This window comes from Carcharodon carcharias, chromosome 21 (genome assembly GCF_017639515.1).
Source record: "Carcharodon carcharias isolate sCarCar2 chromosome 21, sCarCar2.pri, whole genome shotgun sequence".
In the NCBI taxonomy this organism is placed as follows: Eukaryota; Metazoa; Chordata; class Chondrichthyes; order Lamniformes; family Lamnidae; genus Carcharodon; species Carcharodon carcharias.
The window spans coordinates 32,552,197-32,573,811 of NC_054487.1; the positions used below are offsets into that span (position 1 = coordinate 32,552,197).

The 21,615-nt window shown below is 42.5% G+C and overlaps 1 long non-coding RNA gene across 2 annotated transcripts in view; it reads right to left on the minus strand.

Moving 5' to 3' along the window:
- Positions 1 to 2,822: 2,822 nt before the first annotated feature.
- The window catches only part of LOC121293001, a 59,159-nt gene continuing 40,366 nt past the window's right edge, over positions 2,823 to 21,615 (minus strand). Inside the window, exons 2-3 of one of the 2 annotated variants that reach the window (XR_005946417.1) lie at positions 6,849 to 6,968; positions 2,823 to 2,965 (exon numbers count right to left, since the gene is read on the minus strand). This is a non-coding gene — a long non-coding RNA (uncharacterized LOC121293001). Of the gene's footprint in view, positions 2,966 to 6,656; positions 6,969 to 21,615 lie in introns of those variants that run through there. The other variant, XR_005946416.1, reaches the window with a different exon arrangement.

Genomic DNA, 21,615 nt, shown 5'->3' on the forward strand with positions numbered 1-21,615 from the left:
AGTGCTACTTTTAAATATTCCAATACAAAACTTTTGACTGACAACACTTTGGACATGCCAGCTAGTCAGATGCTCAATAAAGCTGAATGGTTTGTTATCTATCTGCACACATTGTATAGGATAAGCTACAATTCATTAAAATTCAAAAATGTCTACATGTATTAAAATTGAAGTTTTTCACACGTCATTTCAAGACACTATTTAAGTTGGAATCAATACATTCCTATCTTCCCAAATCCCCACAACCTCCCAACCCCCTCACACCATTGCAATTTTTTTTTTCTGTCAATTTCTTCTTCTCCTTTCTGCTCATGAAGCGTTGACTCCTTGCTGGGCTTTTGTTCCAAAACTGATGGTGGCATACCTTAAAGAAACTTGCTGATGACCAGATCTCCATTCTGTTTGACTTCCAGTCAATATAATTTGATAGTGATAAATAGTGGAAATTTTGGATGATTTTCCACATTCTATGCCAATGGAGCTGAGGTCACATAAAACCCTGACAGTGGCCCTGGGCTGAGATTAGGCATTGAACATGAGCCTTTCCCGAGCTGAATGGATAAATTTACTGAGCCATCAGGACTGGTCAGGCAAATGCTTTGTGTCATACTTATTGACTATTTTCTTTTAAAATAATACATTTGTAATCAAAAAGAAGGAACATAATGAAAATAAGCTTTGTTTTAAGTGATTTGTTTCTCTTTAATTACTCTAGCATAATTATCAGAGTCACAATCCGAAAAAAAATTATGTTATCCTAATCACTGTCTTTTGTAAGATGATGTAAGTTCTCCTAACATTTGTTATAGAGAGCTGTAAAAGTATTTCTGCAGCTTTAAAATAAATTCCATTTCATTCAGCTGCATTTATACTACAGCTAATAGTCTGAGAGTGGTTGGCATTGTTTGGCCTCTGCCTGGCTGATATGCCACCCATCCTGCCCTGGTTACATCTCCAGAGCTCTTCTCCAGCAGTTAGAAAAGTAAGAGCACAGAAAGAAAAATGCTCATTCTCCAGGTATTAACATTAAAGTCAAATTTCAGATATTCCCAGGAGGCCAAACACAACACACTGCAAACCAGGAATTATACATTGGATTAATGCACTGTTTTGGTGTCAAACCCAGTCAGTCTGAGACTGCTGTCTCAAGGCACTCTCAGTCTCACTCCACTTCACTCAGTCAGGTCAGGCCCTGACTCTTGATTTATACTTCAGGTTTAGCAACAGTATGGAAGAGAAAATTGTTTTGTACAAGGACTAAGCTTATATGTATGCACCTTTATATCACTGAACTATGGACCCAATTGCTCTTTGTCTGACCAAACTGCTCAATGATGCTTCAGTGGATCATTTTGACCACAACAGTTAACATATACCATTTCTAAACTTGTTTACTCTGTCCATTCTGTTTTGCTGGAAATTTTGATTTGAGATACTTGCATTGTCCATTGGTTTTATTACATTGACTCCTTAGTCTAGTCATCAGGAAGGCACCAAAAACATCGAGAGACTTTGTCGGGAAGGTGCAGAGGAAAGTTGAGGTGTCGAAGGGAGCACACAAAACTCCAAACAGCCTATCCACCCAACCCCTCAAGCACCACCGCCCCACATGTGGCTGAGTGCAGATCGCACATTGAACTTATTAGCCATCTCAGAACCCACCAATCTGGAGTGGGAGCAAATCGTTCTTGATCCTGAGGGTTTGCCTAAAGAAAAGAGTAATGGGGCAGCACAGCATTCAACCTTTCCTGAAAAAGTGAACAGCAATGCCATGCAGCACCTAAAATTGATGCTGTGTACAGAAGCCACAACATCTGGAAACAGATTTGGAAGACCTACCAAGCCAACCTTTCTTCCTTGCACTTCCGACAACTTTATTGACAATCCATCTGCTGTCAGTTTTGCTTCCCCAATGTTATCGAATGGGCATTGAAGTATAAGGATTCACCTTTCTTGCACTCCTCAAATTTGGATTATTACAATGCACCGGTAACTGAAACTGGTAAGGATCTTGACTAGTTCTTACTTTTATGTGCGTAATATGAATGCAATGACTTTGATATGGAGATGTTGATCAGAGTAATGACACATTCATTTACATCATAATAATGGTAAGTACTGTCAGTGTCATCTTTATTCTTAACATAAAATCCTGACCAGACAGTGTCTTCTGGCCTCCATACGTGTGCAGTTAAGCACAGAAATCTGGACGGTCCTGTCCAATTTGCAATGTTCTACCTTGCAACACTGGTGTCTCACCAATAAATTCAGCATTAAAATACATGAAGGTCATGAAGTTTCAGTACTTACCCACTAGCGACCCAATAAACACACCAGAAAAATTTATGGCTCCTGCCTTCACATGTGGGTGAATTTTAACAGTGTGATACATCTTGATTACTGCCCGGCAAATTCTCTGAGCCTTAAAATTTAATGTTACAAGTGTTGAGTCTCATTCCTTCAGAATTTAATAATTGTTGGACTTTTAAAAAGATTAAAGTAATTTTTTTTACATTTTTCTTTCTTTCTCACTTATCTCTCTCTCTCAACTTCATCTCTTTACTTTGTTTTGTACATAATTTTTCATTAAATTAAATAATCTAATTCATACTTTCTCATTTAGACTCTGTGGTCTGGATATTGAGAAGGTTAGGTTGTGTAGACAGGACAGCAAAGTTTCAGATAGGCTTCTATATGTGTATTTTCTTCTTGGTACATTCCTGCTTCGCAGTCAGCCTGATTAACGGATTTGGCTTCCACGAGGGTAGGAAGAACAGTCGACAGGAGCAGGATCCCCTGGGGGTTTTTTTATGGCAGGCGTGTTTAAGGCCTCGGGGAAGCACTTTTGCTCTTCTGGTCCATAAGCAGTGCTTTATAGGCACTTAATTACTTCCTGAGGCTGCCCTTCTGCTTTCAGCTGCTTGGTTTTCTGAGGCCTGGGAAGCCTGGCTGGTGATTGTAAAACCTATAGAGCAGGTAAAATCAGTGGCTGCCAGCCATGTTAAAATAGTTAAATTCCAACCTGCCTCCTAGGAGCAGGTTAGCCGATTACCCTTTGTCTTGTCTACCCAGAATGGGCAAGTTGGGGTCAGGTTTGAGATTTTTAAAATTTTAACATCTAACTCCAATCCAACCCCACCTTTTTTGTAGGGATTAAAGTTCTCGCCCCTGCATGTCTCAGTGACATGCTTCCTCCTCAAACATGTCGTGCAGCCCCTATAGAGGGTGCCCCATTGGAAATGACCTCTAGGAACTGTGGGTGTGAAATTCAATTGCCCTGATATTTGGGTGCAGGGACTGCAATTCATGGCGTATCTTTCACATAGAGATTGAAGTGACTAAGACACAAAATTCATCTACCCATCTCATCCAAGTGATTTCTTCTTCTCAATGCTGCTGGTGAGCTCTATGAACAGCAGGAGCCATTGGCAATGTTGCTGCAGACCAGGTAGTATGGTTCTTTCTTAAAGATAGGCTCCCTCTTAAAGGAAGATGTATACAGGGATTGTTGCAATGAAAATTCTTGCAAACTGAAACGGCAGGCCAGACAGAGGGATGCATAGTAGCAGAATGCTACAAAAGTTCTAATGGCTTCATGTGGGCAGTCAAGATCAGCTCATGCATCTTCACATGTCAACTCCGACTCACCACAACACCAACCTTTCATGCTGCTCAATGCATTCACCCAGCAGCATCCCTGGCACTCAGGACTCATTCAGATACTTCACTTCACCCTCACACCCCTTCCAACCTGCCAGCCTCACCACCTATACACCTCCCACTGCTTCCACATTCCTCCAGCTATTCAGCTAGAGCAGGTCCATTATTTTAAATTCATTTTATGGGACGCAATTGTCAATGGCTAGGCCAGCATTTGTTGCCCATCCCTAAATGCCTTGGAGAAGGCTTTTTAGGCCATTTCATAGAGTAATTAAGAGCCAACCACTTTGTTGTAGGTCTGGAGTCACATAGCCAGACAAGGTAAGGACAGCAGAATCCCTTCCCTAAAGTAACCAGATGGGTATATAAGACAATTGGGTAGCTTCATGATCATCATTACTGAGATTAACTTTTTATTCCAGATTTATTAATGAATTGAATTTAAATTCCACCAGTTGCCATTGTTGGAATTTGAACTGGTTTACTAGTCCATTACCACTATGCCACCACACCCTCATCACCCAAACACAGTGCTACACAACTGCTGACATTTTGCCCTTTCTTTTGCAGGGCAATAGCAAGGGTATGATATGGACGGGAGCACAGCAGAGCTGGCGGGAGACAAGGAAGCTTGCAATTCCTGAGTCCTAGTTCTCAGTTGCAACAGGGACCGTAGCATCCACATTGCTGAGACCATTGAGGATGACAGCATCTTCCTACCTTATGTCCCTTCTCAGCTCCCAGCACACATTCATTCTGCTATTTGATGTGATGAGCAAACTGCTGCTGATGTGACTATGGACATTTTATTTCCCACTCCACCTCAGTTTTCTCACAACAACCTTTTTCTTCTGAGTTCCTGTTTTCAGGCACCCAAGAACTATTGCTTGCCCAGCCACAACAGGCCCAGGAAAAGGGAATAAAGCAAGCACAGCCCTGATGAAATGGCCACATTACAATTTTGTAAAAAGGAAGAGAGTACCAATAGTAAATGCTCGTCCCTTAGAGGCTGAGACAGGAGAAAGTATAACCGGGAATAAGGAAATACAGGAATCTATTATTAAGGAGGTGTTAACAAGGCACTTAAAAATCAACATGATTAGGCAGTGTCAACATGGTTTTATGAAAGTGAAGTCATGTCAGACAAATTTATTAATTTTTAAGAATGTAACTAACAAGGTCGATAAAGGTGAACCAATGGATGTAGTTTATTTAGATTTTCAAAAGGCATTCAGCAAGGTGCCACTTGAAAGATTATTACACAAGGTAAGGGCTCATAGGGTTGGGGGTAATATATTAGTGTGGATGGAGGATTGATTAACGGACAGAAAGCAGAAAGTAAGAATGAACGGTACATTTTCAAGTTGGCAGGATGTAACTAGTTGCGTGCCACAACAATCTGTTCTGGGGCTGCAGCTATTTACAATCTATCTAATGAATTACATGAGGTGACCAAGCATAATGTATCCAAGTTTGGTGATTTTACAAAGCTAGGTGGGACAGTAAACTATAAGGAGGACTCAAAGAAGCTGCAAACAAATATAAACAACTTAATTGAGTGGGGAATAAAGCGACGGAATCTAAATCGGAAAAACATGAGATTATTCACTTTGGTAGGAAGAATAGAAAAGCAGGATTTTTTTATATGGTGAGAAATTTTTAAATTTTGACGTTTAGAGAGATTTGGTTGTCCTCTTATAAGAAGAAAGTTAGCATGCAGATATTGCAAGCAATTAGGAAGGCAAATGGCATGTTAACCTTTATAGGAAGGGGATGGAGTACAAGAGTAAGGAAATCTTGCTACAGTTGTACAAGACTTTGGTGAGGCCACATCTGGACTACTGTTAATGGTTTTGGTCTTCTTATCTAATGAAGGGTACCCTTGCCTTAGAGGCGGTGCAGTGAAGGTTCACTAGATTGATTCCTTGGATGAGAATGTTTCCCTATGATGAGAAGCTGAAGAAATTGACTGCGAGTCTGGAGTTTAGAAGAGTGAGAGGTTATCTTATTGGAACATGCAAGATTCTGAGAGGCTTGACATGGTAGATGCTGAAAGGCTGTTGCCCCTGTCTGGAGAGTCTAGAATGAGGGAGTATTGTCTCCTGATAAATGGTTGATGATTTGAGATAAGGTGGAATTTCTTCACCTCGAAGGCTGAGGATGATTAACCATTAAATATTTTCAAGGCTGAGACAGGTAGATTTTTGGAATCTAAGTGAATTGAGAGATATGGGAATCGGGTAGGAAAGTGAAATCAGCCATGATATTGTTGAATGCCAGAGCAGGCTCAAGAGGCTGCATGGCCTACTCCTGCCCCTATTTCTTATGATATTATTTCTAATGTCACTAATGTGACACTCAGACACTGGCAATTAACTTGGAAACTAACATAAAGTTGGAGTCAGCACATGGTGAGTCACTGTGTATGAGTGGGCTGCAACCCACTCATGAAAGTGATGAAAGGGATGAAAGATGGTTCATTTGCCAGCTTACTCAAGGGTGAGGTGGCAGAAGATCTCAATGGGACAGCATACAGGAGAGCTTTGAATGGGCATGCATACCAAGATGCTGGGTGCATTGGCTGGCTTGCCAGGCAGCCTCCCGTCATTATCAAGAAGCATGAAGGAGTCCAGTTCCAACTAAGCAGAGGGTGGAAAGGTTTTACTGGGCAGACTGCCTACGTGGTGTTGGCCCCTGTTGCTGGTTAGGATGCCAGCAATGGAAGGAAGAAGCCTTTAAGTGCCCCTTAGTTGTCCACTTAACAGCCTCAATTGGTCTCTGGGTTAGAAGGCTGTCCTCTGGCTTCTCCACTGCAGAGAGAATCCCATGGTGTCAGGAAGGCAACAGGCACTCCACTTCCTGTCTTCCCTCCTGATTCTCTGCCCCCCACGCTCTCAACCTGCTCCGGATGGCTCCATTAAATTCCTCAGTGTGCAGCCTACTGCACTCACATATTCCTGCTCATTGTGGTAAGAGTCAAGATCCACAACCACAAATTAAGCTGTTAAAATGGTGTTTGTTTTTAATTGGAGGTATAGCCAATAACAAAACTATCAAGGCTGACTCCCATTTTGAAATAGATAATGTCTCAGGGATATTATACTCAAAAAAAGGTTCAAATTGAAGGCTACCAAAAAAGAAGACATTGAGATGCTATTTACTCAATATCCAAATATAATATAATATACCACAATCTAACGGATCCATTCTAGTAAATAGGTGGTGATGTCCAGTCCATGTTGCCACATCTTAATGTAATTTGGAGTAAACTGAATTGGATGGGCACTGGTATCTAGGATGTTGGGGACCTAGGAGGACACAAAATAGAATCAGTTAGTTGGCCCTGCCAGCTGAAATCACTTGCAAACACTTCAGCCTTGACTCACACTCTTTTGAGCATCAATACGTTTGAGAATGTGAACTTACTGTACAAAATATGAACAAGTATATAAATAACTTTAAAAATATATTTATAGTAGCAACATTCAAAACACAATGGATTTAATAAGGGTGCCTCATTAGCTTAATAGCTCAGCCCGAAACCACCCTGTCACCTGAGCTGTTTGCATTCCTTTAATTAGACAGCTTTTGAATTTATCTTAAGTTGCGCTTTAACCCCAGAAGAGAAAACTGGACTCCAGACGAGCAGCCTACCTTTGACCTCCATCTCTCGCAATGTCTGATCTCCAGAAAGAACCCTGTATTTCACCTACAGGGATCTAATGCCCAGGATACAAGAATACTTTACAAAACAAAAATAAAAATACCTGGAAAAACTCTGCAGGTCTGGCAGCATCTGCGGAGAGGAACACAGTTAACATTTTGAGTCCGTATGACTCTTCAACAGAACAGTCATACAGACTCGAAGCATTAACTGTGCTCCTCTCTGCAGATGCTGCCAGACCTGCTGAGTTTTTCCAGGTATTTTTATTTTTGTTTTGGATTTCCAGCATCCGCAGTTTTTTGCTTTTATACAAGAATACTTTGCTGCATCTTCAATGGATTCAACCTGCAACCAAGTTCCTAGGACCAAGGCCAGGAATTCTGCCAGGCAAAGCCACCTAAAAGATGCAACCAGACTTTTGATTCTGCACTCTGGACTCATGTGAAACATAATTCTATTTTTATTGACGTCTTTGTCCTGAACCCCTTTCTTTCCCTTATCACTCTTTTATTGTATGAATGTAAAAAGGGGCAATGTTGCAAAACTCCTTCCAGCATTTTGGGTGTGTAAAATAAACTACACCTCTTATTTTACCTTATCTCGAGTTTGCTGTGCGGTTATTAATAGAGGATTGGATAACTCCAAAACTGAGGGGTTGGGGGAAATATACCACCACTTACAAAGGAGGAAATCAAAAATCAAAAACACCTTTCTGTTTACAGATGGGTAGTAAGAGGAGAAATGAGGACTAGTTTAAATTAATCCTCAATCCAGTCCGTAACCTTATTGTTTTGTACAAGTCAACAAAGAAACCATCTGTGATATAAACCTTGTTTACTTAGAGAACCTTCAGTGTGAGTAGCCTCATCGATAGTGATGGAGGCATCCAAAGCCAAGAAGTTGAAGATCCTTAGGCTTCTAATTTATACAACCACTTAAACTCCCAGTTAACATTTCGAGATTCATCGGTATCTGGCTACTGCCAGAGTGCATCACCAGATTGAACTGACCAGCCCGGTTTATCTCTGTGCTGATGAAAATGTATTTGGTATATCAAATTAGTTACTCAGTGTTATGGCCCAGAAGAGACTTTAATTCGCTGGCCATCCTGAAGGGCAAAAAATAGCTCATTGTGGTAAGAGTCAAGATCCACAACCACAAATTAAGCTGTTAAAATGGTGTTTGTTTTTAATTGGAGGTATAGCCAATAACAAAACTATCAAGGCTGACTCCCATTTTGAAATAGATAATGTCTCAGGGATATTATACTCAAAAAAAGGTTCAAATTGAAGGCTACCGAAAAAGAAGACATTGAGATGCTATTTACTCAATATCCAAATATAATATGTTTGAGTGGTCCTCAGGTGCAATTAAAAAATTTGAATTGGTGGGGGAGTGGAGGGGGCAGTATAAGAGGATCATAATCCAAGTCAAAAAAAGTTATGGGGGGCAAAAAGGACAGGTTAGCTTCATCCCCCAATGGTCACCTCTATATCCTATCGTCTCCAGGAAGTTGTGGCAATTTTTTCTGAAGTTGAAACATTGAAATTTATACATTTTCTGTTCAGTGTGGGACAAGCTGAATTAACCAGTACAATTGATGAAATGCTTTCTGTAAATCTAGCTTACCTCGGGGATTCACGGCCTTGACTCCAGGGAGCAGACTCGGAGGGAGGAGCACCGGAGTGGTGAGTATAAAGCTAGCTTACCTTGGGGATTCACAGCTTTGTCTCCAGGGAGCAGACTCGGAGGGAGGAGCACCGGAGCGGTGAGTATAAATCTAGCTTACCTTGGGGATTCGCGGCCTTGTCTCTAGGGAGCAGACTCGGAGGGAGGAGCACCGGACCGGTGACCTCAGGGCACAGAGTAACTGAAGCCAAAACTGAAAAAGTGACCTGATTGGTTGGTAGGAAATCTGCACCAAATTTGAAAAAAAAACACTGCAAAGCTAATTAATTAATTATCTAAGTAGAGATGGCTGGGCAGGTGATGTGCTTTAGCTGTATGATGTGGGAGCTGGCAGATCCCATTGTGAGCTGCAGTGACCACATCTGCAGCAACTGTTGGTTGCTGGAGGAACTCCAGCTCAGAATTGATGGGCTGGAGTCCGAGCTCCGGACACTGTGGCACATCCGAGGAGAAGAGAGTTACCTGGACACTTTGTATCAGGAGGCGGTCACACCTGGTAGATTAAGTACCTCAAGTCCGGTCAGTGGTCAGGGTCAGCAGGGTGTGACTGCAAGTGAGGCAGGTAGAGGGATCCTATGTTCAGGAACAGAGGAGCCTCAGCTCTTGACCTTGTCCATCAGGTACAAGGTGCTTGCTCCCTGTGTGGATGAAGAAGAGGGCTGTAGGGAGGATGAGCCAGCTGACAATGGCACCATGGCACAGGTGGCCATTCAAGAGGGGGGAGCAAAAAGACAAGTGGTAGTTGTAGGGGATTCTGTAATTAGGGGAATTGATAGCTTCCTTCGTAAGCAGGATCGAGAGTCCCGCATGGTATGTTGCCTGCCCGGTGCCAGGGTGAGGGACATCTCTGACCGGCTTGAAAGGATATTGGAGAGGGAGGGGCGGATCCAATTGTTGTGGTCCACGTTGGGACAAATAACATAGGTAAGACTAGGAACGAGGACCTGTTTGGGGATTATCAGGAACGAGGAACTAAATTAAAGAACAGGTCCTTAAGGGTTATAATCTCCAGATTACTACCCAAGCCCCACGTGCAAATTGGCATAGGGATGCGAGAATCAGGGAAGTAAACACGTGGCTAAAGGGGTGGTGTGGGAAAGAGGGGTTCCATTTCATGGGGCACTGGCATCAGTATTGGAACAGGAGGGATCTGTACCGTTGGGCCAGTCTCCACCTGAATCGATCTGGGACCAATGTTCTAGCTAAAAGGGTAAATAGGATGGTCAACAGGACTTTAAACTAGAAAGTGGGTGGGGAGGGGAGGGTAAAACTCCCAGAAGTATGACTAATGGGAAACAAAGCAGCTGGTTAGCATCTGGAGGGGTGGATTCAACTTCATGGAAAATTATGAAAAAACTGAAAAGAAAGGATAGCCCAGGAGAGGCTACTAAAGTCTCCAGAACACAAAATAGGACAGAGTGTTTGGAAAGGGCTAGGAATCTAACTTCAAGCATATCAGATAAAGGGACGACAATGAGAAAGGGGATGGGAAATACAGGACTGAAGGTATTGTATCTGAATGCATGCAGTCTCCGAAATAAGGTAAATGAGCTTGTGGCGCAGATTGAAATTGGCAGGTATGATGTGGTGGGCATCACGGAGACATGGCTGCAAGGGGATCAGGACTGGGAGCTAAATATCCAAGGATATACATCCTATCGAAAAGATAGGCAGGTTGGCAGAGGGGGTGGGGTTGCTTTGTTAGTAAGAAATGAAATTAAATCGATAGCAAGAAAAGATGTAGGGTCAGATGATGTAGAATCTGTATGGGTAGAGTTGAGGAACCACAAAGGTAAAAAAAAACATAATGGGAGCTATGTACAGGCCTCCGAACAGTAGTCAGGATGTGGGGCACAAGATACACCAGGAGATAGAAAAGGTGTGTAAGAAAGGCAAGGTTACAGTGATCATGGGGATTTCAATATGCAGGTAGACTGGGAAAATCAAGTTGGTAGTGGATCCCAAGAAAAGGAATTTGTGGAATGTCTACGAGATGGCTTTTTGGAGCAGCTTGTGGTGGAGCCCACTAGGGAACAGGCAATTCTAGATTTAGTGATGTGTAATGAGGCAGATTTGATAAGGGAGCTTAAGGTGAAGGAACCCTTCGGAGGAAATGACCATAATATGATAGAATTTACCCTGCAATTTGAGAGGAAAAAGCTGGAGTCAGATGTAACGGTATTACAGTTGAATAAAGGCAACTACAGAGGCATGAGGGAGGTGCTGGCCAGAATTGACTGGGAGATGAGTCTAGCAGGAAAGACAGTGGAACAGCAATGGCAGGAGTTTCTGGGAGTAATTTGGGAGACACAGCAAAAATTCATCCCTAGGAAGAAGAAGCATACTAAAGGGAGGACAAGGCAACCATGGCTGACAAAGAAAGTCAGGGACAGCATAAAAGCTAAAGAGAAAGCATACAGTGAAGCATACACTGCGAAGAGCAGTGGGAAACCAGGGGATTGGGAAGCCTACAAAGACCAAAAGAAGACAACTAGAAAAGAAATAAGGAGGGAGAAGATTAAATATGAGGGTAAACTAGCCAGTAATATAAAAGAAGATTGCAAGAGCTTTTTTAGATATATAAATGGTAAGATAGAGGTAAAAGTGGACATTGGGCCGCTGGAAAATGATGCTGGAGAAGTAGTAGTGGGGAACAAAGAAATGGCGGAGGAACTGAATAGGTACTTTGCGTCAGTCTTCACAGTGGAAGACACGAGTGACATCCCCAAAGTTCAAGAGAGTCGGGGGGCAGAGGTGAGTATGGTGGCCATTACCAAGGAGAAGGTGTTAGGAAAACTGAAAGGTCTGAAGGTGGTTAAATCACCTGGACCAGATGGATTACACCCCAGAGTTCTGAAAGAGGTAGCTGAAGAGATAGTGGAGGCATTAGTCGTGATCTTTCAGGAATCACTGGAGTCAGGGAGAGTCCCAGAGGACTGGAAAATCGCTAATATAACCCCCCTGTTTAAGAAGGGAGTGAGGCAAAAGACGGGAAATTACAGGCCGATTAGCCTGACATCGGTTGTTGGTAAGATTTTAGAGTCCATTATTAAGGATGAGATTTCAGAATACTTGGAAGTGCATGGTAAAATCGGGCAAAGTCAGCACGGTTTCATCGAGGGGATGTCATGCCTGACAAATCTGTTAGAATTCTTTGAGGAGGTAACGAGTAGGTTAGACAGAGGAGAGCCAATGGATGTTATCTACTTGGACTTCCAGAAGGCCTTTGACAAGGTGCTGCACAGGAGGCTGCTCAGTAAGATAAGAGCCCATGGTGTTAGAGGCAAGGTATTAGCATGGATAGAAGATTGGCTGTCTGGCAGGAGACAGAGAGTGGGGATAAAGGGGTCCTTCTCAGGATGGCGGCCAGTGACTAGTGGAGTTCCGCAGGGGTCAGTGTTGGGACCACAGACTTTCCACTTTATATATTAATGATCTAGATGAAGGAATTGAGGGCATCCTGGCTAAGTTTGCAGATGATACAAAGATAAGTGGAGGGACAGGTAGTATTGAGGAGGTGGGGAGGCTGCAGAAGGATTTGGACAGGTTAGGAGAATGGACAAAGAAGTGGCAACTGGAATACAATGTGGGGAAGTGTGAGGTCATGCACTTTGGTAGGAAGAATAGAGGCATAGACTATTTTCTAAATGGGGAGAGAATTCAGAAATCTGGAGTGAAAAGGGACTTAGGAGTCCTAGTCCAGGATTCTCTTAAGGTTAACTTGCAGGTTGAGTCGGTAGTTAGGAAGGCAAATGCAGTGTTGGCATTTATTTCGAGAGGACTAGAATATAAAAGCAGGGATATGCTGCTGAGGCTTTATAAGGGTCTGGTCAGACCATATTTAGAATATTGTGAGCAATTTTGGGCCCCATATCTCAGGAAGGATGTGCTGGCCCTGGAGAGGGTCCAGAGGAGGTTCACAAGAACGATCCCAGGAATGAAAGGCTTCACATATGAGGAACGTTTGAGGACTCTGGGTCTAAACTCGATGGAGTTTAGAAGGATGAGGGGGGATCTGATTGAAACTTACAGGATACTGAAAGGCCTGGATAGAGTGGATGTGAGGAAGATGTTTCCGTTAGTAGGAGAGACTAGGACCCGAGGACACAGCCTCAGAGTAAAGGGAAGACCTTTTAGAACAAAGATGAGGAGAAACTTCTTTAGCCAGAGAGTGATGAATCTCTGGAATTAATTGCCACAGAAGGCTGTGGAGGCCAGGTCATTGAGTGTATTTAAGACCGAGATAGATAGGTTCTTGATTGGTAAGGGGATCAAAGATTATGGGGGGAAGGCGGGAGAATGTGGTTGAGAAACTTATCAGCCATGATTGAATGGCGGAGCAGACTCGATGGGCCAAATGGCCTAATTTCTGCTCCTATGTCTTATGGTCTTATGTCTTATGCTGGTATCGGAGCACAAGTTTGCAATTTATTTAAGGGGGGCTTTCTAAAATGAACATGTTCTTGTTCCACCCACATGTTGGGTGGGTTGGAATCAATAGCAGCCTATGTTATGTGAGGTGTCATTTACTACTCCTTCATTGAACAATCCTGCTGGTATGTGTCACAGCACCAGATATGCTCCCCCCAGTCCTTCGCCAAAAAATTCCTTGAAATAAAAGATGCCAAAAAAAGTTAATATTAACCGTATGGTGTTATAGCAAAAATGTTTTTATTTGATTTGGTAGTGCTACTTCAAATCCTGTCAAAGAACACAAGCTATTTATAAAATTGTAGCACTACTGATGCACAACGTTGTATATTTTGTCAATTATAGGTTAGAGAAAAAATAATTCAAATTTAAACATTGCTGTGTTACTGGCATGATTTGCAGATGAGCGAGAGTTTGCCTTTTTAAAATTGACTAATTCGATGTACAAAATACAGGTTACCATGATTTTTCTTGGGTATAAAAATCCAATACCATTTGAATCAGGAAGTAAAGTAGGAATGATTTGAAAGGAACTCCTGAGAAAAGGAAAAAATGGCTTGACTTTCCCAAAGTGAATACTAATTAGGCTCCCACTGTGGTAAGAAATTCAAAAGGTATGTTCATGTAAAAAAAAATTACCAACACTGAGTGTGGCAAGGGTGCAGAATGTACTCTGGGTGGGGAACTTCTATGTCCATCACCAAGAGTGGCTTGGTAGCACCACCACAGACTGAGTTGGCCAAGTCCGAAAGGACATAGCTGCTAAACTGGGTCTGCAGCAGGTGGTGAGAGAACCAACTAGAAGGAAACACCTACTTGACTTCATCCTCACCAACCTGCCTGCCGCAGATGCATCTGTCTATGGCAGTATCAGTAGGAGTGACCACTGTACAGTCCTTGCGGAGACAAAGTCCCATCTTCACATTGAGGATACCCTCCATCATGTTGTGTGGCACTATCACTGTGCTAAATGGGATAGATTTTGAACAGATCTGGCAACTCAAAACTAGGCATTCATGATGCGCTGTGGGCTATCAGCAGCAGTAGAATTGTACTCAACCACAGTCTTTAAACCTCATGGCCCAGTACATCCCCTACTCTACCATTACCAACAAGCCAGGGGATAAACACTGGTTCAATGAAGAATGCAGGATGGCATGCCAGGAGCAGAACCAGTCATATCTAAAAATGAAATGTCAACCTGGTGAAGCTATAACACAGGACTACTTGCATGCCAAACATCATAAAGCAGCAATGATATACAAAGCTAAGCAATTCCACAATCAACAGACCAAACCTAAGCTCTGCAGTCCTGCCACATCCAGTCATGAATATGGTGGATGATTAAACAACTCATTGGAGGAGGTGTCTCCACAAATAACCCTAACCTCAATGATGGAGGAGCCCAGCAAAGGATAAGACTGAAGCATTTGCAACAATATTCAGCCAGAAGTGCCGAGTGGATGATCTATCTCAGCCTCCTTTGGAGGTCCCCAGCATCACAGATGCCAGTTTCCAGCCAATTCGATTCACTCCACGTGATATCAAGAAATGGTTGAAGGCACTGGAAAGTGCAAAGGCTATGGGCCCTGATAATATTCTGGCAATAGTACTGAAGACTTGTGCTCTAGAACTTGCCGCAACCTTAACCAAGCTGTACCAGCACAGCTGCAGCACTGGCATCTACCTGGCAATGTGGAAAATTGCCCAGTTGTGTCCGGTACACAAAAAGCAGGACAAATCCAACCTGGCCAATTACCTCCCCATGAGTCTACTGTTGATCATCAGCAAAGTAATGGAACGGGTCATCAACAGTGCTATCAAGCTGCACTTGCTTAGCAATAACCTCCTCACTGATGCTCAGTTTGGGTTCTGTCTACTCATCTTCTAACCTCATTACAGCCTTGGCTCGGACATGGACAAAAGAGCTGAACTCCAGAGGTGAGGCGACAAGTAACTCACCTCCTGGCTCCTCAAAGCCGGTCTACCATCCACAAGGTACAACTCAAGAGTGTGATGAAATACTCTCCATTCACCTGGATGAGTGCAGCTCCAACAACACTCAAGAAGCTTGGCACAATCCAGGGACAAAGCAGCCTGCTTGATTGGCATCCCTTCCACAAACATTCACTCTCTCCACCAACAATGCACAGTGGCAGCAGTGTGTACCATTGACAAGATGCACTGCAGAAACTCACCAAGGCTCCTTAGGCTGCATCTTCCAAACCCACGACTGCTACCATCTGGAAGGACAAGGGCAGCAGATTGATGGAGAAACCACCACCTGGAAGTTCCCCTCCAAGTCACTCACTATCCTGACTTGGAAATATATCATCGTTCCTTCACTGTCACCCTCCTTACTTGTCGCAGGATTCCTAGTCTCTGACCTGCTCTTGTAGCCACAGTATTTATATGGCTAGTCCAGTTCAGTTTCTGGTCAAAGTTAACCCCCAGGATGTTGACAGTGGGGGATTCAGTGATGGCAGTGCCACTGAATGACAAGGGGGCGATGGTTAGATTATCTCTTGCTGGAGATGGTCATTCCCTAGCAGCACTGTGGGTGTACTTACACCACAGGGATTGCAGCAGTTCAAGAATACAGCTCACCACCACCATCTCAAGGGCAATTAGGGATGGGCAGCAAATGCTGGCCTAACCAGTGACACCCACATTCCATTAATGAATTTAAAAAATCATGTTGTCAACTGTGACCATTTTATCAGTCCAGCGATTGCCCATTTTGAAAAACAAAACAAATTATTTTATAAAGTAGCCAGGACGTAGGTATATATGGATTATTTTCTTCTTGTCTTCTGTGCACCCAGGAGGGCTTCCTGAGACAATATGTAGATAGTCCAACTAGGGAAAGGGCAATACTGGACCTGGTATTAGGGAATGAACCCGGCCAGGTGGTCAAAGTTTCAGTAGGGGAGCATTTCGGGAAAAGTGACCATAATTCAGTAAGTTTCAAGGTACTGGTGGATAAGGATAACAGGAGTCCTAGGGTTAAGGTGCTTAATTGGGGGGAGGCTAATTATAACAATATTAGGCAGGAGCTGAAGAATCTAGACTGGAGGCGGATGTTTGAGGGCAAATCAACAACTGACATGTGGGGGGCTTTCAAATGTCAGTTGATAAGAATTCAGGACTGGCATGTTCCTGCTAGGATGAAAGATAAGCATGGCAAGTTTCAGGAACCTTGGATAATGAAGGATATTGTGAGATTAGTCGAAAAGAAAAGGGAAACATTTGTAAGGGCTAGAAGGCTGGGAACAGAAGAAGCCTGTGGAGAATATAAAGAAAGTAGGAAGAAACTTAAGCAAGGAGTCAGGAGGGCTAAAAGCGGTCATGAAAAGTCACTGGCAACCAGGATTAAGGAAAATCCCAAGGCCTTTTATACATATGTAAAAAGCAAGAGGGTAGCCAGGGAAAGGGTAGGCCCATTCAGGGACAGAGGTGGGAATCTGTGTGTGGAGCCAGAAGAAATGCGAGAGATACCAAATGAATACTTCTCATCAGTATTCACCAAAGAGAAGGACTTAGCAGTTGATTTGTCTAGGGAAGAGTGTGTAGATAGCCTGGATCATGTTGAGATCAGAAAAGAGGAGGTGTTAGGCATCTTGAAGAATATTAAGGTGGATAAGTCCCCAGGGCCAGATGGGATCTACCCGAGAGTACTGAGGGATGCAAGGGAGGAGATTGCTGGGGTCTTGGCAGAAATCTTTGTATCCTCACTGGCTATGGGTGAGGTTCCAGAGGACTGGAGAATGACCAATGTTGTTCCATTGTTTAAGAAGGGTAGCAGGGATAATCCAGGAAATTACAGGCCGATGAGCCTTATGTCAGTGGTAGTGAAGAAGATTATTCATGACACGATTTACTACCATTTGGAAGCAAATGGGCATATTAGTGAGAGGCAGCATGGTTTTGTGAGGGGGAGGTCGTGTCTCACTAATTTGATCGAGTTTTTCGAGGAAGTGACAAAGATGATTGATGATGGAAGGGCAGTGGATGTTATATACGTGGATTTCAGTAAGGCCTTTGACAAGGTCCCTCATGGCAGACTGGTACAGAAGGCAAAGTCGCATGGGATCAGAGGTGAGCAGGCAAGATGGATACAGAATTGGCTTGGTCATAGAACACAGAGGGTAGCAGTGGAAGGGTGCTTTTCTGAATGGAGATCTGTGACTAGTGGAGTTCCACAGAGATCAGTGCTGGGACCTTTGCTGTTTGTAGTATACATAAATGATTTGGAGGAAAATGTGACTGGGCTAATTAGTAAGTTTGCAGATGACACTAAGGTTGGAGGGGTTGCAGATAATGAAGAGGATTGTCAAAGGATACAACGGGATATAGATCGGTTGGAGACTTGGGCGGAGAAATGGCAGATGGATTTTAATCTGGACAAATGCGAGGTAATGCATTTTGGAAGGTCTAATACAGGCAGGAATTATACAGTAAATAGCAGAACACTTAAGTGCGTCGACAGGCAGAGGGATCTGGGTATACAGGTCCACAGGTAACTGAAAGTGGCAACGCAGATGGATAAGGTGGTCAGGAAGGCATATGGCATGCTTGCCTTCATTGGCAGTGGTATTGAGTATAAAAGCTGGGAAGTCATGCTGCAGCTGTATAGAACCTTGGTTAGGCCACTCTTGGAATATTGCGTGCAATTCTGGTCGCCACATTACCAGAAGGATATGAAGGCATTGGAGAGGGTGCAGAGGAGGTTTACCAGGATGCTGCCTGGTCTGGAGGTTATTAGCTATGAGGAGAGGTTGGAGAAACTCGGATTGTTCTCACCAGAGCAACAGAGATTGAGGGGCGACTTGATAGAAGTTTACAAAATTATGAGTGGCATGGACAGAGTAGATAGTCAGAAGCTTTTTCCCAGGGTGGAAGAGTCAATTACTAGGGGACATAGATTTAAGGTGAGAGGAGAAAACTATAGAGGAGATGTGCAGGGCAAGTTTTTTACGCAGAGGGTAGTGAGTGTCTGGAATTCGCTGCCAGAGGAGGTGGTGGAAGCAGGTACGATAGTGGTGTTTAAGAGGCAGCTTGACAAATACATGAATAGGATGGGAATAGAGGGATATGGACCCCAGAAGTGCAAAATATTTTAGTTGATGGGCAATATGATTGGCGCAGGCCTGGAGGGCTGAAGGGCCTGTTCCTGTGTTGTACTTTTCTTGGTTCTTTGTTCTGGTGGGGAAAATATACAAATTTTCTTCTTTATGCCTGAACATGTTTCTAAAAAATACAACACTGGTTCAACCTTAACACTTAGAGGGATATTTGTACTGAAATATGGCAAGAACCTGCTGAATGTTCCTCATTTTGTAATTCTCTTGAGTCAAAATTTTTACAACAGCCTTGCAATTTCTCTGAGTAGTCTGGTTTTCAAATTAATTCATCCCATCAGACAAGTTTTATTTGTAGAAGGCACTCATGGTAATGTCTGGCAGCTTCTCATCATTATTTATTCTGCAATTGTGTCAGGTGAATCTATTCTTGCCTTCTCTTTAGATGTTTTAAAAAAGGTGTTTCACAAAACAGAGTGGTACTCCTTACAAGGGGTGTGACAGCCAAGGGATTATAGGATTCAATGGACCACCTAAGGGGCCGCATATAGACTAGGTTCAATAGCAAGCCATTGAAGGGACTGTGTCGCCTTCATTTGAACTGCTCGAATAGTCAGCACAAATTCCTTCTGCAAACGTGCTTTATGCCTTGGTTTTGAACTGCCAGCTGGTAGCATTCATATCACTTTCTTGGAATCATGTGGAAAGAACAAAAAACACTCCTGCACATGGGCAATATTCTGCAGCTCTCATTCCCCATGTTCTCTGTTGTGCCACAGTAATCCATTTTATCAAATCAAAGTCCATGATCCTGGGTAAAACTTTACCTTTCACTTTTTGACAAACGTTATCAGGTTTTGGAATGTGGATCGTTCTTAATGTTCATCATTGTGCCATCTTGTGTGCTTAGAACGATTCGTGAGGACATAAACAAACTGACCCATCTTCGCTTTCCTTCCTGGGTTGAGTCAGCATTTTGAAATTGAATATTCTTACCCATTTGTTTTATTAATTTCAAATTAATTTCCTGTCCATATTCCCCATCCCACCTTTTAAAATTGAATCAGAAGATTCTACAGTTTAGAAATGGTAGATTTTTACAGACAACATTTAAGCTTCAGTGAGCCCTACCCAATTCCAGAATATTTTTGAATTGTTCACCTGAGTTGTGAAACAGTAATAGTTAATGGATTCACACCCTGGGGTGGCAATGGCATAAGCAATCCGTTTGCTTACTTCTTTTTCACGTTTGGCTTTTTTAGGGAGCTCAACAAATTTCCACCACAGTTTATGTTCATTCCATTTTGGGTTCAATCATATGAGTCTGGCAAGGCCTATACTTACATTTATACATTCCAAAATTTGTCTTTTTTCCTATGTAGGACAACTTCAAAATATTTCCTTTACTGTTGTGGGGCAGGTAAGTGGCATGACTTTGGGCTTTTCACAGCTTTCTCGCTTGTTGAAGAGTGACTAAATTGCATTTTCCTTTGAAGGATGTAAATTTTCTTAAAGATATGTTCTGATCTGCAACAGTAGCAACATTGGGTTTCCAAGCAGGTACAAGATTGAAATCCTCAGGTTTAGCCTCAAACAATAGCCAGGAAGGAAGTTGGAATTGGTGGCAGAGGGCATTTATGGCAGGTGCAAAGGCAATGGTTTTTGTCTTCTCAATGTTTAATGGAGACAACTGTAGGTCAGTTAAGACTGACTGTCAGACAGGCAGTCTGAGAATACAAAACGGAGGGATAAAAAGAGGTGGTGGACAGCTGAGTGTCATCAGTGTATACATGGAAGTATGGTGTTACTGAAGGACAGCATGTAGACTAGGCTCTCCAGTAATGGTGCAAGGAAGGCTAGAGAAGTCACTGTTAAATATGTTTTCACTATGATTAGGTAAGAGTGGAATGCATCAATGAGAGGGTGATATGATTGACCATGCTAAGGGCTGCAGAGAGTTCAAAGGTTAATGCACCATGGTCACAATTGGAGAACATGTGATTTGTGGCTTTGATGAGGCTCATTCCTGCTCTATGGAATGTTCAGAAATCCGATTGGAGAAATTCAAACAGGGAGTTGAGGGAAAGACGAGCTCAGATTTGGGAGGCAAATTTCAGATTTCACATGTTACTTTTCTGCTATGAACACGACACATACAATGAAACTTCAATTTTCTGCCATAATGAATTTGATCATCTCAACCTCTGTGGATAAGGGGAAGTGGCAGATAATTGACTTGTCCAAATTTTGATCTTATGATGTAGCAAGACCGTAAACATGGAATGAAACAAACACAATAATAATAAACAGCGTATAGTTTACTCAACATGAAGAGGAGACTTTTTACAAATAATTAAATAAACTGTGCAATGTAATGTCCAATGAAACCTGAATGGTATTGTATGAAAGTGTGGATATTAAGGTTTAATTTTAGTATGTTCCAGATGGATTCTCCATAAAAAACTGCAGCACAAATAAAAAGACTAGCCTATTAAATTCAGTACTCAAAGTGATAATTGCATTCAACGTTTCAATTCTATATCAAGCAATGTCAAGGCATTGCTGTTCATATTTTTATATCACTAGACACTTTAATAATCAAGCCATTACTCTTGACAGTTTCACACAGCCAATATTTTAAAATAATTTATATCACCCATTTACTCTTTCGACTCCTGACATGATGAGTTTTAGTACCTACAGCCGATGGTATCACAATGGCACTAGAAATCCTCTTCATTTTCAGAATCTTGGACACAACACAGGGACAGGAATATGCCATTCAACTCCTTGAGCCTCTTCTACCATTCAACTGGATCATGGCTCATCTATATCTTAATTCCATCTATCCACCTTGGTTTTGTAACCCTTAATATCCTTGCCTATCAAAAATCTATCATCATTAGTTTCAAAAATTTCAACTGACATCGTCTCAAAGGCTAGGGACTATCCGATTGATCGGTATTCAGTATTTATTTGTCACATTCTCCTTTCTCTTTAATGTGCATAATCAGGGCTGCACATTTTTCATAGGACCGATGCCAGTCATTGAGGTAAAGATTTTTAGAGTGAACACTAACAGTAATGGTC